The 20727-nt window shown below is 38.6% G+C and overlaps 1 protein-coding gene across 2 annotated transcripts in view; it reads left to right on the top strand.

Moving 5' to 3' along the window:
- LOC146004043 (uncharacterized) overlaps positions 1-20025 on the top strand; it is a 54266-nt gene extending 34241 nt beyond the window's left edge. For both annotated transcript variants that reach the window (XM_083142644.1, XM_083142645.1), the window contains one exon: positions 19478-20025. The gene's annotated coding sequence lies outside the window, so the exon portion shown is untranslated. The remainder of the gene's footprint in view (positions 1-19477) is intronic.
- The last annotated feature ends 702 nt before the right edge of the window (positions 20026-20727 follow it).

Raw genomic sequence — 20727 nt, forward strand, 5'->3', positions numbered from 1 at the left:
GGCTACGATTTTTATGACTTAGCATATTTCTTTTTTCGTAAGGGTGATGTGTTTCCTAAATATAGAAATTCATATTGTGAAGAAACTAACTGATTTAAGGTGCTTTTTAAGGGCATATTTTGGTATATTTGGCCATTTATACGTGATAAAGCATATTTTGATATATTTTCGGTCATATTCAGCATATTTTTGCTTTTTCAAGAACTATACAGTCATTTTCCAAGTGGATTCGTTCTTACTCCTATGTTCACTCGAGGTGATTTTGGGGGGGGGGGCTGCAGCAAAATCTTTATCATTTTTAATTGAAAATTTACAGAAAGTATTCACTGTGCATTTCAACTCATCAGGGCTAATAAAATGAACTAAAAATAGTATGTATATGAAAATATTTCAGCATAAGTTAGATACTGATGTTTGAAACAGTCTAATTTTTCAAATTATAGTGCATATTTTGTATAATTTTAGGTCAGAAGAGCATACTTTATTTTGCATATTTTGGTGACTTTTAGGTCATAAAAATGTTAGCCTTACTCATTAGAGTCGGCTCGGTGACCGAACCCGTTAACCGGCCGACTTTCGATCTCGAAGTTCCCAGGTTCGAATCCCGATCTGGACATGGATGTTCTATGCCAGTGTCTCTTATCAATTCGATCATGACTCGTCCTCATCGTAACGATTAGTCATAAGTGGCAGAACAGCGACGTAAAATAACGAAAATACAAGGATGAATTATGACGTATAGTAACGTTGTAGCCTTGTAATCAAAGGGTCCCTGGTTCGATACTCGCTGAAGGTATATATTGGTTGGATACCACTGTAAACTTTCCAATTAGACTATTATGCATAAAGTAGACTTAAAACTACATATATGCACACTAGGGTGGCCATAGTTATATGTGATATTCTGAACTTAAATATTTTCTCCCAACCCTCAAAATTGTTCCAATCCATGTAAAAGTACTCTGTGTATAATTTCAGCTCAATCAATTAATATAAAAGTGGCCGCCAAAGTCCCTAAAGTTTCAGACTTTAACCGAATCTATATTTTTATATATTGAATTGTTTTTATCTTATTTATCATGCTTGCATCGAAAGAAGTACAGAATATCATTGAAAGATAATTTAGTTTGCAACAAAAATGGTTCTTGAAGATGATAGGAAATTGTATTACGTTCCACACCATCTAGAAAGTTCTGTGGCCTATATATAGATGGCGCCAGGTTCACTCAACATCTTCCAGTTCAAGTCTTAGAGCCAGTAAGGCAGTTTTCTAAGTTCAGACACAGATTTCACGTTGCAACAGATACATTTTTTAATATTTTCGTGAGTTCTCATACAGCACATTGAGAATACAACTAAATCCGTCATATCTTCTGTCTGCAGGTACATGAAGTAAGCATGCGATGCAAAATAGATGACCGAAATTCGGTTCATATTCTAATAGGTTTATAGTTTGTATATTCTAGTAGGGGCAACCCAAGGAATATAGAGATTAGGTAAAGCCATCCGAAGATTGCCGATCTTGCACGAACGCGTGACGTCACCGGAGAAGCAGTGAGCTCGGCTGAAGCAGACGTCCCCTAGCATTTATATGGGAGATTCAGAGAGCGAAAGTATATTATTACTTTTAGGAGGGGGAAAATAATAATTGTCATCCTCCAAGATGGTATTGAGGCATCCTTTTAATGATTAGTAACATAATTGAAAACGCACTACTTTTAAAAGGGGGCAAAGTACATGTGAAAAAATGTATTTTGAAAATCCATATTCCTGAAACTTTCTGACCGATGCGCTACAAAGAAAGTTGCGTGTTCTCCTTTAGAATTTCGTCATTTTACAAATCGTAATATAATTTTAACAAAAACGTGGCATGCTAAAGAAGAATTAAAGAGTTTGAAAAATAATTGATTAATAGACTTAGTTTATTTTACTTCGCTTATCTGTCACATATGGCTAATCGCAAAGATGAGGATGCGTGATGATATGATGAAATTGATGAAAGGAAATTAGACCCATGCCCGGGCGGGGATTCGAACCTGGGGGTCCTTGGCATCGTAAAGCGTTGTGCTAACCACTTCGCCACGGAGGTCAGCATTACAAGGAAATAAACAGAAATTGGCATCTATGTTTTAATATGCGAGAAACATTTGCGAGGAGGTTATTGAAGTAACAAATAATTATTACAAGACGTTGTGATGAAAATTATTAATATATCTGAAATATCGAGAGTTGACTTGCAGTCTCTAAATGTACTTTTAGGGTTACGCAAAACCTTTACTCAAAATTGATAGTGTAAATTTATAAGCTATTAAAATTTAAAACTTACTCCTGTTCGAAAAGAGAAACTGCCAAGTCAAATTAATATTTCGTAGAAATACATACATTTGTCTTTCATGAGGCCAAGAGAGTATTTGGAGGGAACGCTGGCTTGGGAAGGCTATAGCCCCGGATCTCGATCTGCAAAGGGGCTTCCAGTGGGAAAACATTCCTATGAAATAGTCCAGAAGAAGGGGCGAAATGATTTTTTTTTTAAATGGCTCAAGAATACAAAGATATAAGTGGATATTTGACAAGCTTAGTCTAAAACTTACAACTGAAGTCGTACGTGTGTGTGTGTGGGGTGGGGGTGGCTCATACGTGAGGTAACACAGTGGAATATGATTCACAATACTAAAATTAAAATAAATATGTGGGAACAATAGAAATCAAAATATGTTGTAGCTAGTGACAGCGCAATGGTAAAGATGGAGGGGTAAATCATATTTTCCCGGGGCAATCATTTTTATTATTCCGTTACATACGACACAAAAAAGCATATTTTGGCTAAAAGAACATTCATTAATTTATTTATTTTTTCGTTTTACTGGGGGCAGATAAGAGAGAGAGAGAAATTGTCGAACGAGAATTGGGGGGCGTTCCTGCCCCCCCCCCGTAGTGTGGTCACTGCCTATGGCTATGCTGGAGAAGAATGCACCAATTAATACGCTATTAAATAAAACAGATACTTTTAAAACTTTTAATCAAATTATTTGTGAACTATGATTTAAATTTAGAGAGAGCACATACCTGTTTAATTTAATTTGGATGAGTTAACTTCTGAAGCCTGCCATTTCCGAGCCTTCTTCCGGTGTAACTGCACTGCCCTTTGAGCCGTAGCTGCTGCGTTCAGGTGGCGGAACGAGCAGAATACTAATTAAAACAAATATGTGACAAATATATATAAAAAAAACAACGTGTTGAAGCTATTGACGGCGTCAAAGAAAAGACAGAAGAGAAACGTGGAGAGTGCAGTGATATTTTACGGGAAGCAGCAGGCACGTATCCAGGAATTCCTTTCGGGGCGCCGGCTGAACACCATTTTTTAAAGGGGTATCACAATTGTATTTTTAAGGCCAGTGGTGGCAACTGGGTTCCAAAATGTGGGGGGGGGGGGACAAGGAGACAAGCATTAAGAGGCCATAGTGTGATAGTGTGGAGGCAAAAGAATGGGGAGCAACTATCTCCTAAATCGTCGCCACTGTTTAAGGCTGTCATTTTAATCAGAACGTGAAATCGGGACATTTTCTACCACTCAACTCCTCTGTTTTCGTGCATTAACATTGTGTGCCGGGACCATCTCAGTATGTGTGTTTGTCCATTTCTTCTCATCAGGCATCAAAACATCTATGTACCAGCAGTGTTTTTACGAAGGTGTTACACAAGCGTCGAATAACATGGGTACCTGGGGGGTAAAAGCGGTCAGGGGCGTGATGCTGATCACATCACCCCCACTCACGACCGGATCAAGAAAGTGTGGGGCGTTACCCCCACACCCCCTATACGCCTCCATGGCGTGGTGCTAAGCACAGGGGAACACTTTACTTTTTTTACACATGCACGGAATGCACAATCCACTCGACAACGCAAGATTCAAACTGTGTGCAGGAAACTGGAATCAGACAGTTCACGAATATTTCTCTCTCATTCGAGCCTGAACACCACTAATGTGTCTTGTCCTCCCATGTTTACAGCTCTTATAAAAGCCGAAACCCACCAAATTGTTCATATTCAGGCCTAAGCACTCGCAAGTGTCCAAAATTGTATGTTGAGTGTGTGTCGAACCCAGTAGCCTTAAACAAAAGTATTTCTTTATGCCATGAAATTCTCGGACTGCATACACAAAATTTGGTCCTGGCACAACCAAATCATCACTCAAAACTTTGATTTTCAGTTGATCTGTTCAGCTTATTTCTTTTTTAATAAATCGCTCCAATGCCCAGCCCGATAGTGCCGAAATATTCACTTTAGAGAGAGAGACCTTCGATCTCTTCGTCTTTCGACCCGAACTACTCGTATCGTAGCACTACTCGAAGTTCCGCTGTCGTCAATGTCTTTAGCTTTGGGACCGAACTGGAACTAGTGGTAGACTTCGTTACTTTACGGTATTTAGTCCATTTCATTTTCGAATCACCAGATCTTATAAAGCAACCAATGGACACTGACTGATCACTAATCGACTGTATGAATTGTCACACTAACCTCTGAAGTCTCCACCCATTCTGTTGTACAGATCAACCGGGAAATTGAAGCCGCGTATTAATATCCTCATTATATTCTAGAACGTTTCGCAGATATCACGATTCGTAAATATTGCCAGTAGTTCGACTCCTTCTCTTTTTCAAGAACGTTCCCTCTCGCGCTTTCCAGAGATTAAAAAATTACAATGAATCCGAATCGCCCTACCTGCGGCGCTACCTTTGTTGTGCAGCTTCCAAATGCTGACAAGTCTCTTCTACATAGTGTTCAAGTTCGCTACGACAACACCGAAAGCGTAAGAAAAGTTTACGTGCAACATTATCAACAACAGGGTTATAGAACATTCTCCGTCTTGCCTTGATAAGTATTTATCTCCTAAAATTATCGTCACATTATTCAAGAAGACAAAAACCTAATTGTATCTAGTGTAAAATGAAAACTTTCCTGGTGGGGGGAGTCCACGAGTTACGATCCCCATCTTGGACACGCGCTATAAACAATAACAGGGTCCGCAGAACATTCTCCGTCTTGCCTCGATAATTATTTATCTCCTTAAATTATCGTCACATTATTGAAGAAGACAAAAACCTAATTTTATCTCGTGTAAACTGAAAAATTTCCGGGGGGAGGGGGCTCGAGAGACCTGATGCCCACCTTGGATACGTACCATTAACAATAACAGGGTTATAGAACAATCTCCGTCTTGTCTCGATAATTATTCCTCTCCTTAAATTATCGTCACATTATTCAAGAAGTCAAAAACCTAATTTTATCAGTGTAAACTGAAAAATTTCCTTGGGGAGCGGGGGGGGGGCCTCGAACCACCTGATCCTTACCTTGGATACGCGCTATTAACAATAACAGGCTTATAGAACATTCTCCGTCTTGCCTAGATAATTATCTCTCTCAAATTATCACCATATTATTCAAGAAGCCAAAAACCTAATTTTATCTAGCGTAAACTGAAAATTTTCTGAAGGGGGGCTTTAGCCCCCTGATTCCCACCTTGGATACGAGCTGTTACTAATAACTTGGTTATAGAATATTCTCCGTCTCGCCTCGATAATTATTTCTCTCCTTAAATTAACGTCACATTATTTTATTTGACACCACAAGAAACGAAAAATCTCATTTTATCTAGTGTAAACCGAAAACTTTCGGGGGGGCTTGAGCCCCCTAAGCCCCCCCCCTTGGATACGTGCCTGGGAAGCAGTCACGTTTATTACACCCTCACATTTACATACAATATTATAAAGTTCTGCTTTTAGATCTCGCACAATGCCTTTTTCACAAAAATGGGCAATCTCGCATTTTTTTATGTCAATCAAGCTGTGATATTTTAGATTTCTTCCGTTAGTTTTCTGATAATAGTTTTCATAGCTTTCCATAGCATTTAGACATGATTTCAGTTGACAAGAACAAAATTATCTTATTTCAAAACATAGAGCAAAGTTAAAACTCCCTTACATTGGAAGCCTGGAGAGAACAAAACAGGGGTTCCTTCGTAACACGATTTCTTGAAAACCATTTTACACATTTGAATCAACTTTGTGATAAATTGATTAGAAAGGATGAATCTTAAGAGTAAAAGTTGTAACTTTTCCCTTGCTACTATATTTTAGAAGATATTCGTTGTCAAATTTCTCAATATTTGCATAAGGAACCAGCCTTTTCCGTGCCGAGTGTTTCGATGGTGACGTCATGCATCCACGGACAACTGCGCATACGATCTGCGCCGCCGAACGAGCACCCCCTGGGGGCAACCTGCTGTACTGAAATGTACTGAACACTGTAAACTTAATTAATAATTGAAGTTCGATTCAACGTCGATGGAAAGAATTCAGGGCACAGAAACAAGTAGTCATTAAAAGAAAATTCAATCCAGCAGATTGCAACGTTTTGGTAATACACTGGGATATCTGGCGGTAGAAAAGGTTGATACATTAGACATAAGTGTAACTTTTCTTGGCAAATAACAATTATTAGGTATACCTGAAATTCCAACATTTACAGGAAAAGATGAAGCCGTAGCCATTTACGAAGCAGAGGAAAATGAGACATGAAAGAAAAAGAACAAGCGTTGTGTTCTGATACCACTAGTCGAATAAGTGCTGCCTGTACAAGTCTTGAGAAAATATTTGATCGATACTTACTCTGCCTTCCTTGTCGACATCACATTTTCGAATTGCTCTTGAGAAGTAGTAATGGGTGAAACTTCTGGACCACACGTGAATTTGTATTAAAAAATTAGGGAAATCTGGTCGGCCATAGAAAACAAACCGTAGTGGGATGAAGCATGTTACCGAAGATGTCTATTTCGTGTTCCTGGATCTGAGAGCTAGGATTGGTGGATAGCAAAGACTATTTATGCCTTTAAAATTCCAATATCAATTTAAACTGATTTAAAAAAGAGAACTGATTCCTGGGACTGCTGCTTGTCAAACTCCGTATTATAGATTACAAGTTTTTACTCAGATTTATCGAGTAAATTCAGAAATTAGTAGTGCTGCATTGAAAATATTCGCATTCACAAACCGTTTATGATATCTCTCACCAGAAACTCTGGCATTTGAATTCTTTGATGATGAAGTTCCCCTAGACATTAAGCAAAAAATGGCTACTGCTATGATTACTGCAGAAGACAGCGATTCAGGAAATCAAATAAAATGATACATCGCTGGAAATGAAGACATCAGCCATTTAAACAAGTCTATGATTCTATTTCCAAGATTTTCAATCAACACAAATTTTCTACAAAACTTCCCATGTACTTGAAAAGTTGATGGATGTCAACTTTCATCATGGATTGGAAACACTGAAAAGCTGTACTAGTTAATGACATGGTTAATTAAAAAAATATCAGAACATTCTGGTCAAGATCGAAAAAGAAAAGCAATACATCGGACTTTTAGTGAACACAGAAAAATACCCAGATGTTACCAAATGGGGTCCCGGGTTCGATACCCGGTAGGTGGGGGTACAAGTTGTTCTGAACCCACTTTAAACTGTAGGTCAAGTCCCGATTAACCTCCCTGTGTATAAAAAGCTTTACTTAAAATTCAAAACTCAAACCAAGATGCTACCAAAACTGGCCTAATGAAGATTATAATCTGGTATCTCGTTACATTTTAATTGTTATTATTTCCATTTGGACATTATTTTGTGAAGTATGTGTTTCTCTTTGGTTTCAACGTTTGCTCAATATCTTGGCTAAATTTTCTTGTACATAAACTTTGTGTAGAAAAGAGTTACATTTTTTTTAAAAAAATGTATTTTGATTATGCTTGACTATTATTTTGGTGAAACCTAAAACTTTAATGCCTTAGGGGGTCATCTTAAAATAGTGCAATTGAGCTGAAATTTTCCAAGGTGCGCTTTATTATATATTGGAACGAGGTTAGAGGTTGGGAGCTGGAATTTTCAAAAGTTGAAAAATAAGGGCCACCCTAATGCACACACATGAAAATCGCAAATGTTTACTTCTTTAATTTGTTCCGTTGGTAAAGGTGCCCCTGTGCATGTGAACACATGCCACAAAGGCATATGGGGTGTTACGGAGGTATAAAGCTCCACATATTCTTGATCTCGGCCATAGTTGGGATGATGGGATCAGGATCAGGTCCGGCCGGCTTTAATACCTAGTTTTGCCCCCCCCCCCCCAGGTACTCATTTATACAATGCTGAGTGGGCTTGAGAGCCGCGCAGAAACAGGGAAATGGCTGGAAAATTTCTTCGGAATTTGTTAGGGTGGTCATAAGAAAAGAAAAAAAAAGTAAAAGTAAAGTGCTCCCCTGTGCATAGCACCACGCCATGAAGGCGTATATAACGCCCCACACTTTCTTGATCCGGTCGTGAGTGGGGGTGATGTGATCAGCATCACGACCCTGACCGCCTTTACCCCCCAGGGTTTCCCCCAGGTACCCATGTTATTCGACGCTGGGTGGACGCCGGGGCCGCTTCCACCGTTAGAAAAGTTCCCGGATTTGAACCGGCCGGGGATCGAACCCGGCACCTTTAGCATGGTAGTCAGACGCGTTAGCGACTGAGCCACCGCGGCCACTCATAATCAAATGAAGATATGCGAAGATGATTCATCTCGAAAACAACACTCGCAGGGAAAAGTGCGAAAACAGTAATGACCAATCCAGCAAATGTACGTATTATATCCCGGTATTCCCTGGAGCGAGCGAACGAATATAAATAGTATCTGCGCAAGTAGTCTGACTACCATGCGAGAGACCCGGGTTCGATCCCCGGCGGGGGAGAACCGGAAATTTTTCCACCTGTTCAAGCAGCTCCGTCGCACACCCAGCGTCGTATAAACTGGGTACCTGGAGAAAACTCTGGGGGAGGGTGGGGGTAAAGGCGGCCAGGGGCGTGGTGCTGATCACATCACCCGCACCTTCGACTGTGATCAAGAAAGTTTGGGGCCCTAACCCCACACCCCCTATACGCCTTAATGGCGTTGTGTATAAGCACAGGGGAACACTTTATCTTTCTTGCAAGTAGTATCTCGAGAGGGCTCGACCAATGATGCAGCTACCAGCTTTTGCAGCAGCGTGTACTGCTTGGCTCGGCCCACTCGCTCTCTCCCCTACTCTGCATTTATGCGCGGCCTTGCTCCAAAGTTTCCCGATATAGAGTAGATTGTTTGATGTTTTTGCTTTGGTGTTTCAAGTTCAATTTATGCACAGTAAGGCTAATCGCGACTGGACCTACAGTTTAAAGTGGGATCCGAACCACTACGTGCTTCCACCGGGTATCGAGCCCGGAACCCCTTGATTACAAGGCGACAACCGGAATAAGGTAGAGTAAAGCAACAACGAAACCTGGGATTAGAAATAAAAGCGAACAGAGTCATTTACTTTCGTGCTAAATCCATTTCGCTGTTCTGTTGACTAGTCCTAATGTCTGTTCACCAGAAATCGAAGCCGTGACTGCTAACCTTGCAGTAATACATTACAACCAGTTGACCACGAATGACTGTTGTGTAACTAACTGTACAATGGACGCTGAGGAATAAGACAAAGAAACAGAAGAGGGCGTTTCACTCCGCGTACTCTCAAATCCCGAGACACGTATGTGGTCTCACGTGCAGCGTGCTCGCACGGCGCACGGACGACGGGGCATACGAGATCGCCTTCTTCTCATCTCCGTGACCTGCTTCCAGGAGGCGAAACGAGAGTAGTGAAACCACGTCGAAGGAGAAGGAAGGGTCTTTTTGTATTCAAGGCCAAGGCTGACACAGAGAGCTGCGTCAAGAGACTTACGGCGGTGACGTCACACGCAAAAAAAAACACGCTCTCTCGCGTGCAGGAACGCACTATTGTCTCAGTCCCGCGACGATTTTTAATTCGGAAACATGCCTTGATGTGAAGAAAATACTTGAATGCCACTCCACAGTAGAAAACGGGCCAAATTTTTGGGTGCACCACATATCCAAAGTGATTGATTTGGTTTATTTTACTTTGCTTTTCTGCCACTCTCGGATAATCGCGAAGATGAGGATGAGTGATGATATGATGAAATTTATGCAGGAACAGTCACAAACAACACCCATGCCCAAACTAAGATTCGAACACCTAACCCGCTGGCGTCGTACAAAGATTTCCCACGCATCATTATTTACAATTTCATCTTATTTTTATCACGAAATTTTTGCTAATTACATTTTGACAGGGTGGAAACATGGCCCATTCTGGCCCATCCTTTGGACCAGACACCCACAAAATATTTTCCAATGGAGAAGGGCGAGAAATTATAAAGAAAAGTTGTATCCTTAATCAGTATAGAATGACGTCATATAAACGTTTTTACCCTCCCTTTCTCGCGCCAATTTTCCTAACACCGATGCTCGCGTGGCGTCTGACAGACTCACGCAATGACCTGAATCGAAAACATATATTTTTGATAATTATTGTGGTTCAGATGAACCGAAGCGTGAACAGAATTGTTTTTCAAACCAGTATATTTACTAAAAAAATACAAAACATACATAATTAATAAAAATACAAAAACTCGAGCAATACACAACAAAAGCTTAGCCTACGATTTTAGTTGGATAAAACACATTATTTGTTTTGGGTACAAATGAACTCGTGTTTTATAACAGATGTTGTATGTACGATTTTGTAACACTAATACTCGCGTGGCGTCTGAGAGACTGGGTGCAGGCAATATCGCTAATAACCTCTCACCGCACAAACTTGAACTGTCGTAGCTCGTTCTGAATAATAATTTGCTCATACCAGAAAGGTACCAGATGGGGAATACCCAAGCTACCTCATTTATTTATATATTTATTTATTTAATATTAAACACAACAGCCGAATGCCCAATTACAGTGTTCTACATTTCTTGCTTTGAGTTTGTAATTTTACAGTTTGATAAGAAATGTTATTGAGGGGGAAAAAAATTGTGTTCTATATAGTACGGGAAAGTGAGTAAAAATAAAAAAGGGAGGAAATTTTCGTGAGATAATTCCTAATTATAATTTAATTTAATATAATACATACTATGTAATAATAAAGAACCTCTCTTTATATTTTAAAATTAAAGTTTTATTCTAGCTTAAATCTCCTTAGTTAAATTTTACATATGTATTTATTAAAGAGAGGGAAAATTTCCGCCAAACATAAAACATGTCAACGCTAAATTATATGTGTATACAATAGTTAACAAAGCGAGTTATAATAATACATGTTAATTGAAGAGAGTGGAATAAAATATCTAACTATTATCTACAAAAATAGCCTACATGACTACAATATTTCAATTATTACAATGCACAACCTATTTATCTTTACACTCAGCATTTCAGATCTTTACCGCCATGTACAAAAAATATATATAAGGAGATACTAATATAATATATTATAAATTACATAAAATATGGAAATGAAATTAACACAGTATAAATCAAGGATAGAAGTTATTTACCTTGAAGAAGTACATTAATTATGTATGCAATAAAGGACTTGTAAATAATTGAAACTCTAGAAAGTATGTACATTTAAGTAATTGAGTATAAACTAGGAAAGAACTATATATACATTTACAAACATTGCGTTTATATATATTTACATTGTTGACATTTATTCTTCCATTCCTTTAATAGCTTTTTTGAATGTTCCAATAGGCATGTGAAATATATATCTAATTTTAGTTCGGAACATCTGTTGTACAGTTCACACATTCTCCTGATAGGTGATTTATTTATAATGTTCGATCTTTTGTTACTACAGTAAAAGAGGCCTCCTTTTGATCGTGTCTTGGAGATAGGAACACGCATGTGTATTTGTTCTAGAAGATGTTGCACTTGAATATTATTGTTCATGATTTTGTATAAGAAACAGAGCAATTGCATCTTCCTTCTTATGCTGAGAGAAGGCAGGTTGTGGTGTTTACAGAGGGAAGTGTATGATTCGTATCGGGGATATATGCCTGTTTCTTTATAAGTGGCGTTCCTTACGAATTTAGACTGTAGCTTTTATATTTTATGCGTGTACGTTTTGTCCTGAGGAGCCCATATTTCTCCTGCATATTCTATTTTGCTTCGGACTAAAGCGTTAAATATTATTTTCATTATTTATTTGTTCATAAACTCTTTACTCATTCTAATGGCGTACCCTAGGTTCCTGTGTGCCTCATTTACGACCCTTTCAACATGTGTTGCAAATGTAAGTTTTGAATCAAATGTAACTCCTAGATCTCTCAACTTTCAGAAGTTATCGTTACTGATAGACCCTCTGGTGTGTCTCGTAGACGCCACGCGAGGGGGAGAAGTGTTACAAAAGATTCGTTCATTTTGAATTAACTTATTTGGCGTCGCTTTTCTGCCACTTTTGGCTAATCGCGACGATGAAGGGATACTCACAATTGATTGATTGATTTAGTTTATTTTACTTCGCGTTTTGTGCCTCTTGGCTAATTTGCGAAGATGGGGATGAGTGATGAAATGATGAAATTGATGAATAGACATTCACAAACAACCAAGCCCGAGCGGGATTCGAACCCGGGGCCCTTGGCGTTCGCAGCGCGATGTGCTAACCACAGGGTCCGGCGGGATACTCACAAGGAACACCAAAGCACAGGTCGGGATTCAAACCCGGGACACATATCACGCTGTGCTAATTAACCCCCCCCCCCCCTTCCCCACTTACCCACGGAGGTCGGCCATCATGAATGAGGAGGAGACAGTGATTTATTCACGCACTCCACATTACTTCCCCAAGCTTCTTTCAGCATCCCTAAAATTGTTCACAAAATTTCAGTTTATGGTCATTTTCGCAGTAAATATAACTTTCACACGCTCCTCTCCTATACATGGTCTTACTCTCCCCAGATGGATAATTTCCCGCAAGAAGGGAAATAACAGGAAGACAGATGTGGATAGAAAGATGAATATAAATAAAAGGAGGAAGAAAATAAGAAACAGAAGCGAGAGAGGGACAGAGAGAAAGCGAAAGAAAAGAAGTGAGAGAGACAGACATGAATTTTACTCATTTCTCTATCAAACAAAACGAGGGAGAAAATACAATAATCAATATGAATTGAAATTACAAAGAGAAAGAAAGTAATAACACTGTGAATGGTAGATGACAGCCTAGGGAAAACATTCAGAGAAGAAGCCGATTGAGGATAAGGGTTACAAATAAAGAGAAAATAAGAATAAGTAGGACCAATGAATGGATGTCAAAGTTTTGGGTGGACCACCACATCTTAACTTTGACCACAGCAAGAGAGTTGCTTTCACCTACGCAACTTTCTCCAGATAGAATGGAGAAAGGTTTCTTGACCAGCCCGAATAAAACTGGTTTCCAGTCATGACCTGGCTCACTGTCCGAGTTTTTTTTTCTAGCAATACACTGCGAATAAACGAAATGTAGAGAGTTATTTAATGTATAATTGTTATCATTTACTTTAATGATCTTAATTAGTGAAAATTATTGCTATTTTTTTTACACCAAACGCATTTCCACGTCTAGCACAGCCCCGGGTCAGCCTGCTCATAGGTGTTCGTTGTGAATGTCCCTTCATTAATTTCATCATATTACTCATCCTCAGCGTCGCAATTAGTGGCAGAAATGCAACGCTAAATAACAACAATTAAAGCGTTTCTACATTATTTTGCATCGTCTGATGCTAACGTAAAAAAAGGCAAGGGATGGCAGCACTGTTGAAAGTTCTCATAAGAAAATGATGTATACCACACCTTAAAAAATAACTTCCTTGAATATCACGAAAGTAAAACGTATTAACTAGGAGTACATTAAAACTTAATCCTTTTTCGTATTGATTCTTAAAAAGTCAATTTCTTGCATCTAAAATTTAAACTCTTCTAAGTGAATCCTAAAAATATAAGTTCAAGACGGAAATCGTGGTAAGAAAACATATCTTTTCTATCGTCGTTTTCTGCAATGTTATAGCCAGTTAGCAGGCCTATTAGACCATGGGTATTTGTAATCCCGTGGGTTTTTGAATGAAGGGAAAATATATTGCTACCGGTAATATGTTGCTAGTGTGGTACACAATAACGTACTACCAGGTGTTTTGCCCGCAATTGTGGCAGAAGGCCTGTGTGACGTCATAAATCCAAGATGGCTACCGCTTCATGCACTAACTAAGAAAATCCATCATAACTCCTTTAATAGTGGTTTTGGAATTTTTTTTATAGATACATGTTTTGTTCAGATTTCAAAAAAGAAACAAAATTGATCCTTACAGTTTTTTTCATATCTCACACTGTTATGGATATATATCTAGTGAAACTATTTCGTGCCCTTTTCTGCAAGGATTCTATGTATATTTTACACTTTACTTGACATTCTGGCATATAAAGGGGGAAAATTACTGCCTGTGATATTTTGTTGATGCCTACTATTGTGGCGTATTGCCTGTGTGACATCATACAACCAAGATGGCTGCCTCTTCAGACATTAACAAATAAAAATGACCCTATCTTCTTAACTCCTAAGAAATTATGACCATTTGTAAGTTTGTTGGGTTTTTACACGAAGGGAGACATGTGCATGGAGGATGCTTTCATTTGAAGGCATGCAATCATGCATTACAATGTGTCAGAAACCATACATGACGTCCGAAATCCAAGATGGCCGCCTTGGAGGTTCTGCACATGATATCCTGTCCATAACCCGATTTAGAGTTCGTTTATCAGATTTTTCCAGTGGCATTTTCTGTTAATAAATATCAAGTAAAAAATATTACTCCCTCTGTCCCATAATTATAGTCCGGTATCCCAAAATGGTAGTACAGAAATGACGGACGTGGAGGCAGATGGAAAGCACAATTTGTACTGATCCTGGAGTAATAAAGTTGTATGACTCATTCCCGTTTTTCATGTTCTTCTTCTGTATACACCAATGTCTCAGTTTGAATATCGGGCAATTATTATGAGACAACAAACAAAGGTGTACCGGACAATAATTATGGGACAGAGGGAGTAATTATTATTATCATTATCATTGCTATTATTATAAATATTACAGAATAGGGGTAATAACATCGCCTGTGAAAACCGCAATGTCTTTTGAAGTTTAAGCAGCTCGCCTGTCATCAAGATTGAGAGTAGTTGTAATCATTTGGGAAATATCATGTCATCAATATAGTAACTTTATTCAAATTCCTTATCACTCTTATCTGAGTGTCTGTCCTGTAAGTCATTGCTTTCACACTTTTCTTCATATGCACTAGAAAGAATAAGTTCAGTACGTCTCAGGGACTGATCCCGGTATATGCATGAACGTTTCCTCTTTCCGCAACCACATGTCAACTGTAATCTTCTCTGAAGTTCTAGGTAGTCTAGTGTGAATATGACAAGAATGATCCTCTTGTCATCCTCATTTTCTTTTTCTCCATTCAACAGTCTATTGGGCTGGGTAGATTTGAATGTTTCTTCTCTGCTTTTATTTCACTCCAATACTTGGAAGTAACTCCTCCTGGTGAAAGGTGTGAGGGTCACTTTGGCGGCAGCGTTCACACTATCTATTAATGGTATTCCAACTTGTGTTTGTACTTGCAAAGAAGGCAAAAAAGTGGTTGTTTAACGCATTCGATGGCGCAGAAGATGATCTGCTTGAATCGTTGTTCTCCTGGATTCGATGAACAAGATGACAGAATGAAAGAATGAATTGATTTATTTTACTTCTCGTTTCTGCTACTTTTGGCTAATTTCAAAGATGAAAATGAATTATGAGATGAAATAGATGAAAGGACAATCACAAACACATATGGGCAGCACACACTCAACTCCCATGTGTCCAGACGCCAGAGCATTGATTGATTGATTGGGTTGGTGTTTCATTTAAGTCCACCTTATGCACAGTAAGAATAATTGGGACTGGACCTACAGTTAAAGTGGGATCTGAACCGCTATATTTGCCTCCACCGGTAACGAACTCGGGACCCCTTGATTACAAGGCGACGACGATACCACTGTGGAATCGGGGAGGCCCTAGACGTCAGAGCAATGTTAGTCTGCAAAATGCAGTCCCGGGTGTACTTCGTGGAAGTGAGGTTGATATTTGGGTGTCTATTACACCCCGAATATGATGACAGAATTTTTAAGACGACAGGATTTTGCTTGACACCAAAATCAAATATTTGGGGAAATTAGGATGTTATCTGTTCGCGAAAATGGATGTTCAAGGCTCACGTCTTGCTCCAACCAAAGTTCCCCTCACACTTTTTATCAGAAGGAGTTATTTCCAAGTATTGGAGTAAAAAAAAGCAGAAAGGATCATCCAAATCTACCCATCTTAATAGGCTGTTGATGGGAAAAGAGAAAATGAGGATGACAAGAATATCATTTCCGTCATATTGACACTGCCTAGAGCTCCAGAGAATGTTGAATGAGGAAGTCACAAGCGATGTCATTACTCCTTTACCATAAAGCGGTAGTGTCCAAAAAGTAGAAAAATGAAAGGGGTAGATCTGCACGATTACCATAAATAATCATCAAGGAGTGAAACTCACCTTACGCGCATAGGTAACAGTACTGCTAGTGCCAAAATTGGCCCGTGATTCAAAAGTAATCAAAACACAACACATCAGAACAAGAGTGCGTCATTGTGTATCGAACCCTCATTGTGATGGGAGGACAATCTCTTGGTAAAGTGTTCAATGTACAGTAAGAACATGGCACAAAGATGTCATCGGGCGTCTGGAAGCAGGTCAAACACAGACTGAAGTCACGGCAGAGTTGACTGTGCCACAGTCATTTCCAGGCTTTGGCGACGGGTCCAAGACCCAGTAGATGTTCATGGTAGGCCAGAACAAGGTTGTCAACGAGTAGCAACGCCACAGCAGGGCCGATATCTGGCTTTAATTGCACGACGAAACCGGACGATTCCTGCAAGACAACTGTCCTCAAAGCTTACGGCCCCGTCGGGAGTTAGAATTTCTCTCGCCAAACTGTTTACCGGAGACTCAGGACAGCTGGTCTCTATGTGTGCCCCGCTTGATCCAGTGCACAGAAGGGCCCGCTTACAGTGGAGTCAACATAATCGAAATTGAACCCTGAATGAACGGAAGAACGTGCTCTTTCACAGATCAGTTCAGATTCAGTTTGCAAAATGATTCCCGTCGCACATTCATCTTTAGAGAACCTCGATCACGATTTAATCCAAGGAATATCGTGGAAAGGGATCAGTTTGGTCGAGATGGAATATTGGTATGGGAAGACATCAAGCTCAATATACGTACAGAGCTGCACGTCTCTCCTGGAAGTACTCTTACTGCCCAGAGGTACAGAAACTAGGTACTCCAACAACATGTGTGAATTTTCAGAGGCGCAGTCGGCTCAGACTTCAACTTCAAGGATGAAAAGACGATAATACATGTGCGCATCGAACCAAATTGATGGATGACTTTCTTGAAGGTGAATAAATCCACCGCATGGACTGGCCACCATGGTCCCCAGACATAAATCCTGTAGTGTCTTAAGGAGACGAGTTTGCTCGCGATCCTCCACCAAAGACATATTCAGAGCTCCACACTCCTATTCATGGGAAATGGAACCAGCTTCCTGTAGAACTCTTGAACCATCTTGTAAATAGAATGCTACGTCGTTGCAAGGTTGTGTAGCTGTTAGGGGTAACTTCACCCTATACAAGCCTCCTTTTTTCGTCAAGGAAGTATCTTCGTATCTTCTATTTTCTTATTTTTTGCATGTGATGTGTCTGCATTAAAAAACAATTGTCAATTTCATGCATTCTACTCTATTGTATACCATATAGCGTTTTGATTAATTTTCACTATGTTTTATGCAGTTCTGTCACTTTATTAATAAAACATTTTCTCATATCTTAGTTATGCTTAACTATTGGATACTACTGTAGTTATAAAAATTACATCTAATAATATTTTTCACTTTTTAATTACTAACAGAAAATGCCTGTGGAAAAATTTTATAATTGAACTCTAAATCAGGATATGGACATTATATCATGTGCAGAACCTCCAAGGCGGCCATCTTAGATTTCGGACGTCATGTATGGTTTCTGACACATTGTATAGATGAGTGCATGCCTCCAAATGAAAGCATCCTCCATACACATGTCTTCCCTTCGTGTAAAAACCGAACAAACTTACAAATGGTCAAAATTACTTATGAGTTAAGAAGATAGGGTCGTTTTTGTTTGTTAATGTCTGCAGATGCAGCCATCTTGGTTGTATGATGTCACACAGGCAATACGCCACATTAGTAGGCATCAACAAAATATCTCAGGCAGTAATTTTCCCCCTTTATATGCCAGAATGTCAAGTAAAGTGTAAAATATGCTTAGAATCTTTGCAGAAAATGGCACGAAATAGTTTCACTAGATATATCTCCATAACAGTGCGAGATATGAAAAAAAAACTGTAAGGATCAATTTTGTTTCTTTTTCAAATCCGACCAAAACATGTAGGTATAAAAAATTTCAAACCACTATTAAAGGAGTTATGATCGATTTTCTTAGTTAGTGCATGAAGCGGTAGCCATCTTGGATTTATTACGTCACACAAGCCTTCTGCCACAATTGCGGGCAAAACACCTGGTAGTACGTTATTGTGTACCACACTAGTAACATTTTACCGGTAGTCATATATTCCCTTGATTCAAAAACCCACGGACTATAGAAGTATTGACATATGCCCCTGGACTATATGAATTTTGTGCGGACATAGACCTTCTGAACAGCTAATAGGGTCTTTTTCTATAACGTCAGACTATGCGCATAAGATATGAATAAGAATATTTCGAAAACAATCTAGCTGTAAGTATATTCAGAAGAGCCAATAATTCAGTTATGGGTTTTCAAATTGATGTCATTTTCTAAACAAAATTCACTTCCAAATTTACAATTCCACATTTTTATTTCAAAGTTAACTTATAATAATATCAATAACCCATGGCGCAAATTCACATTTACGTCACAAAGTCATGTACGCCTCACAAATTAGTTTAGAAACAAGCGTCATGATATTAATCCTTTTTAAGCTTATGACATGTACATTTATAACATATCTGACTTTATGAAATTGTGAAAGGGCGTTGCAAAGATATTAATACATTGAAATGTAACTAACATTAATTTTTTACGAGATTCAATGGAGTCCGAAAACATAGCCTAAACAGATCAAGAACAACTGAATTTCCTTCATGCATTGCATATCGATAAAAAATATCAAATGTGTTTCAAGTCTAACAGTAATTTTCATTTTATACATAAGAGTTTCTTAGAAAATGGAGTATGTCTTACAATTGTTATCGAACATTGACATTCATAGCAAAATTTTCTGGTGAAAAGCAATCATTACACTTTAACGTGCATAATAATTTCTTGGCATAGTTAGTTCATAATATGATTACAAAATAAGATATTAATGTGATCCATATTTATCTATATTTATAATCTGCAATAAATTTTACTAATATTGGTCCTTAATTTACATTTTTCAGACACAAAAATATGGCAACTTGCTGGCGAATAGAATGTTGGACTTCCTGACTACACTGCCTCTGACTTTCTAACTATACGTTAGAGTCAGCTATACTACAACGAAATTCGAAGACACTCGACCACTCGCACTGCTCAGAATCGAAAGGCAAACAACAATTGGGACCATTCAAGACTTCCATCCTCAGACCTCAACACACGCTTATATAAAATGCCCCAATGCACAAAATTATTATGAAGGTATACGACGAGGTGTGCTCATATAATTTTATACATATGTTTCTCATGTGGTGATTTAATGGTGGGAAATGAAATAGTTCACAAAAAAATATTCGATGCACATGTACAATATATGAACATATATTTTCATTGTGCTTGACACACAGTGCCAAAACCTTTTCCTTATGCTGCACAGAAATATTTGGAATGTCTGTAGTGTCTTTTGCCGCATTGGAGGGCGATTCACTTCTAATTTATTGATATATTTATTGAATAACGAACTTGTATTTATGTGAATTGTAAATGTGTTTTGTATATAATAAACTGATTTTAGATTATTAGTGTCTGCTTTTTGAATCACCAAGAAATAACTTTCTGTTAGTTGTTAAGAGATCCTCTTCTTCTTCATCTTGCTAGTCTGGTTTACCAAAGCGCGTTCTGCAACTACAAAAATTGATAGCTACATGGTCTTCCTAATTTATTTTTCCTTTGGACTGAAATCTAATACTTTTAGAGGCAAACGGCTATCTCGTATCCTCAGAACATGTTGGTTCCACTTTGATAATTTTGAAATTCTTCCACTATTGTTTCGACCTTCCATTTATTTCGGATGTATTCACTTCTAATGTTGTCTCAAAAGGTTACTCCACTTAAAGTCCTGAAAAATCTCTGTGAACAATTTATTCTAGTTTTATAATGTTGACGAAGAGTCCAACATTCGCTAAAACATAGAAGACCCAGTTTTGGAAATGTTATTGTATTTAAGTTGAATTTGTTTTCTCATATGTTTTCCAAAATTTATTTTCGAAATTCCATTTCATTTATTTTATTTCACTAAATTTTTCAAAACGTCTTTTTGTTGTTCGAACTTTGAAATATAGCTTCCCAAACACACAAAGTGGGCCTCCTCGATGGCGCAGTGGTAGCGTCGTCGCCTTGTAATCAAGGGGTCCCGGGTTAGATACCCGGTGGAGGCACGTAGTGGTTCGGCTCCCACTTTAAACTGTAGGTCCAGTCCCGATTAGCCTTACAG

This window comes from Lepisma saccharinum, chromosome 21 (assembly GCF_977018435.1).
Source record: "Lepisma saccharinum chromosome 21, izLepSacc3.1, whole genome shotgun sequence".
Lineage (NCBI taxonomy): Eukaryota > Metazoa > Arthropoda > Insecta > Zygentoma > Lepismatidae > Lepisma > Lepisma saccharinum.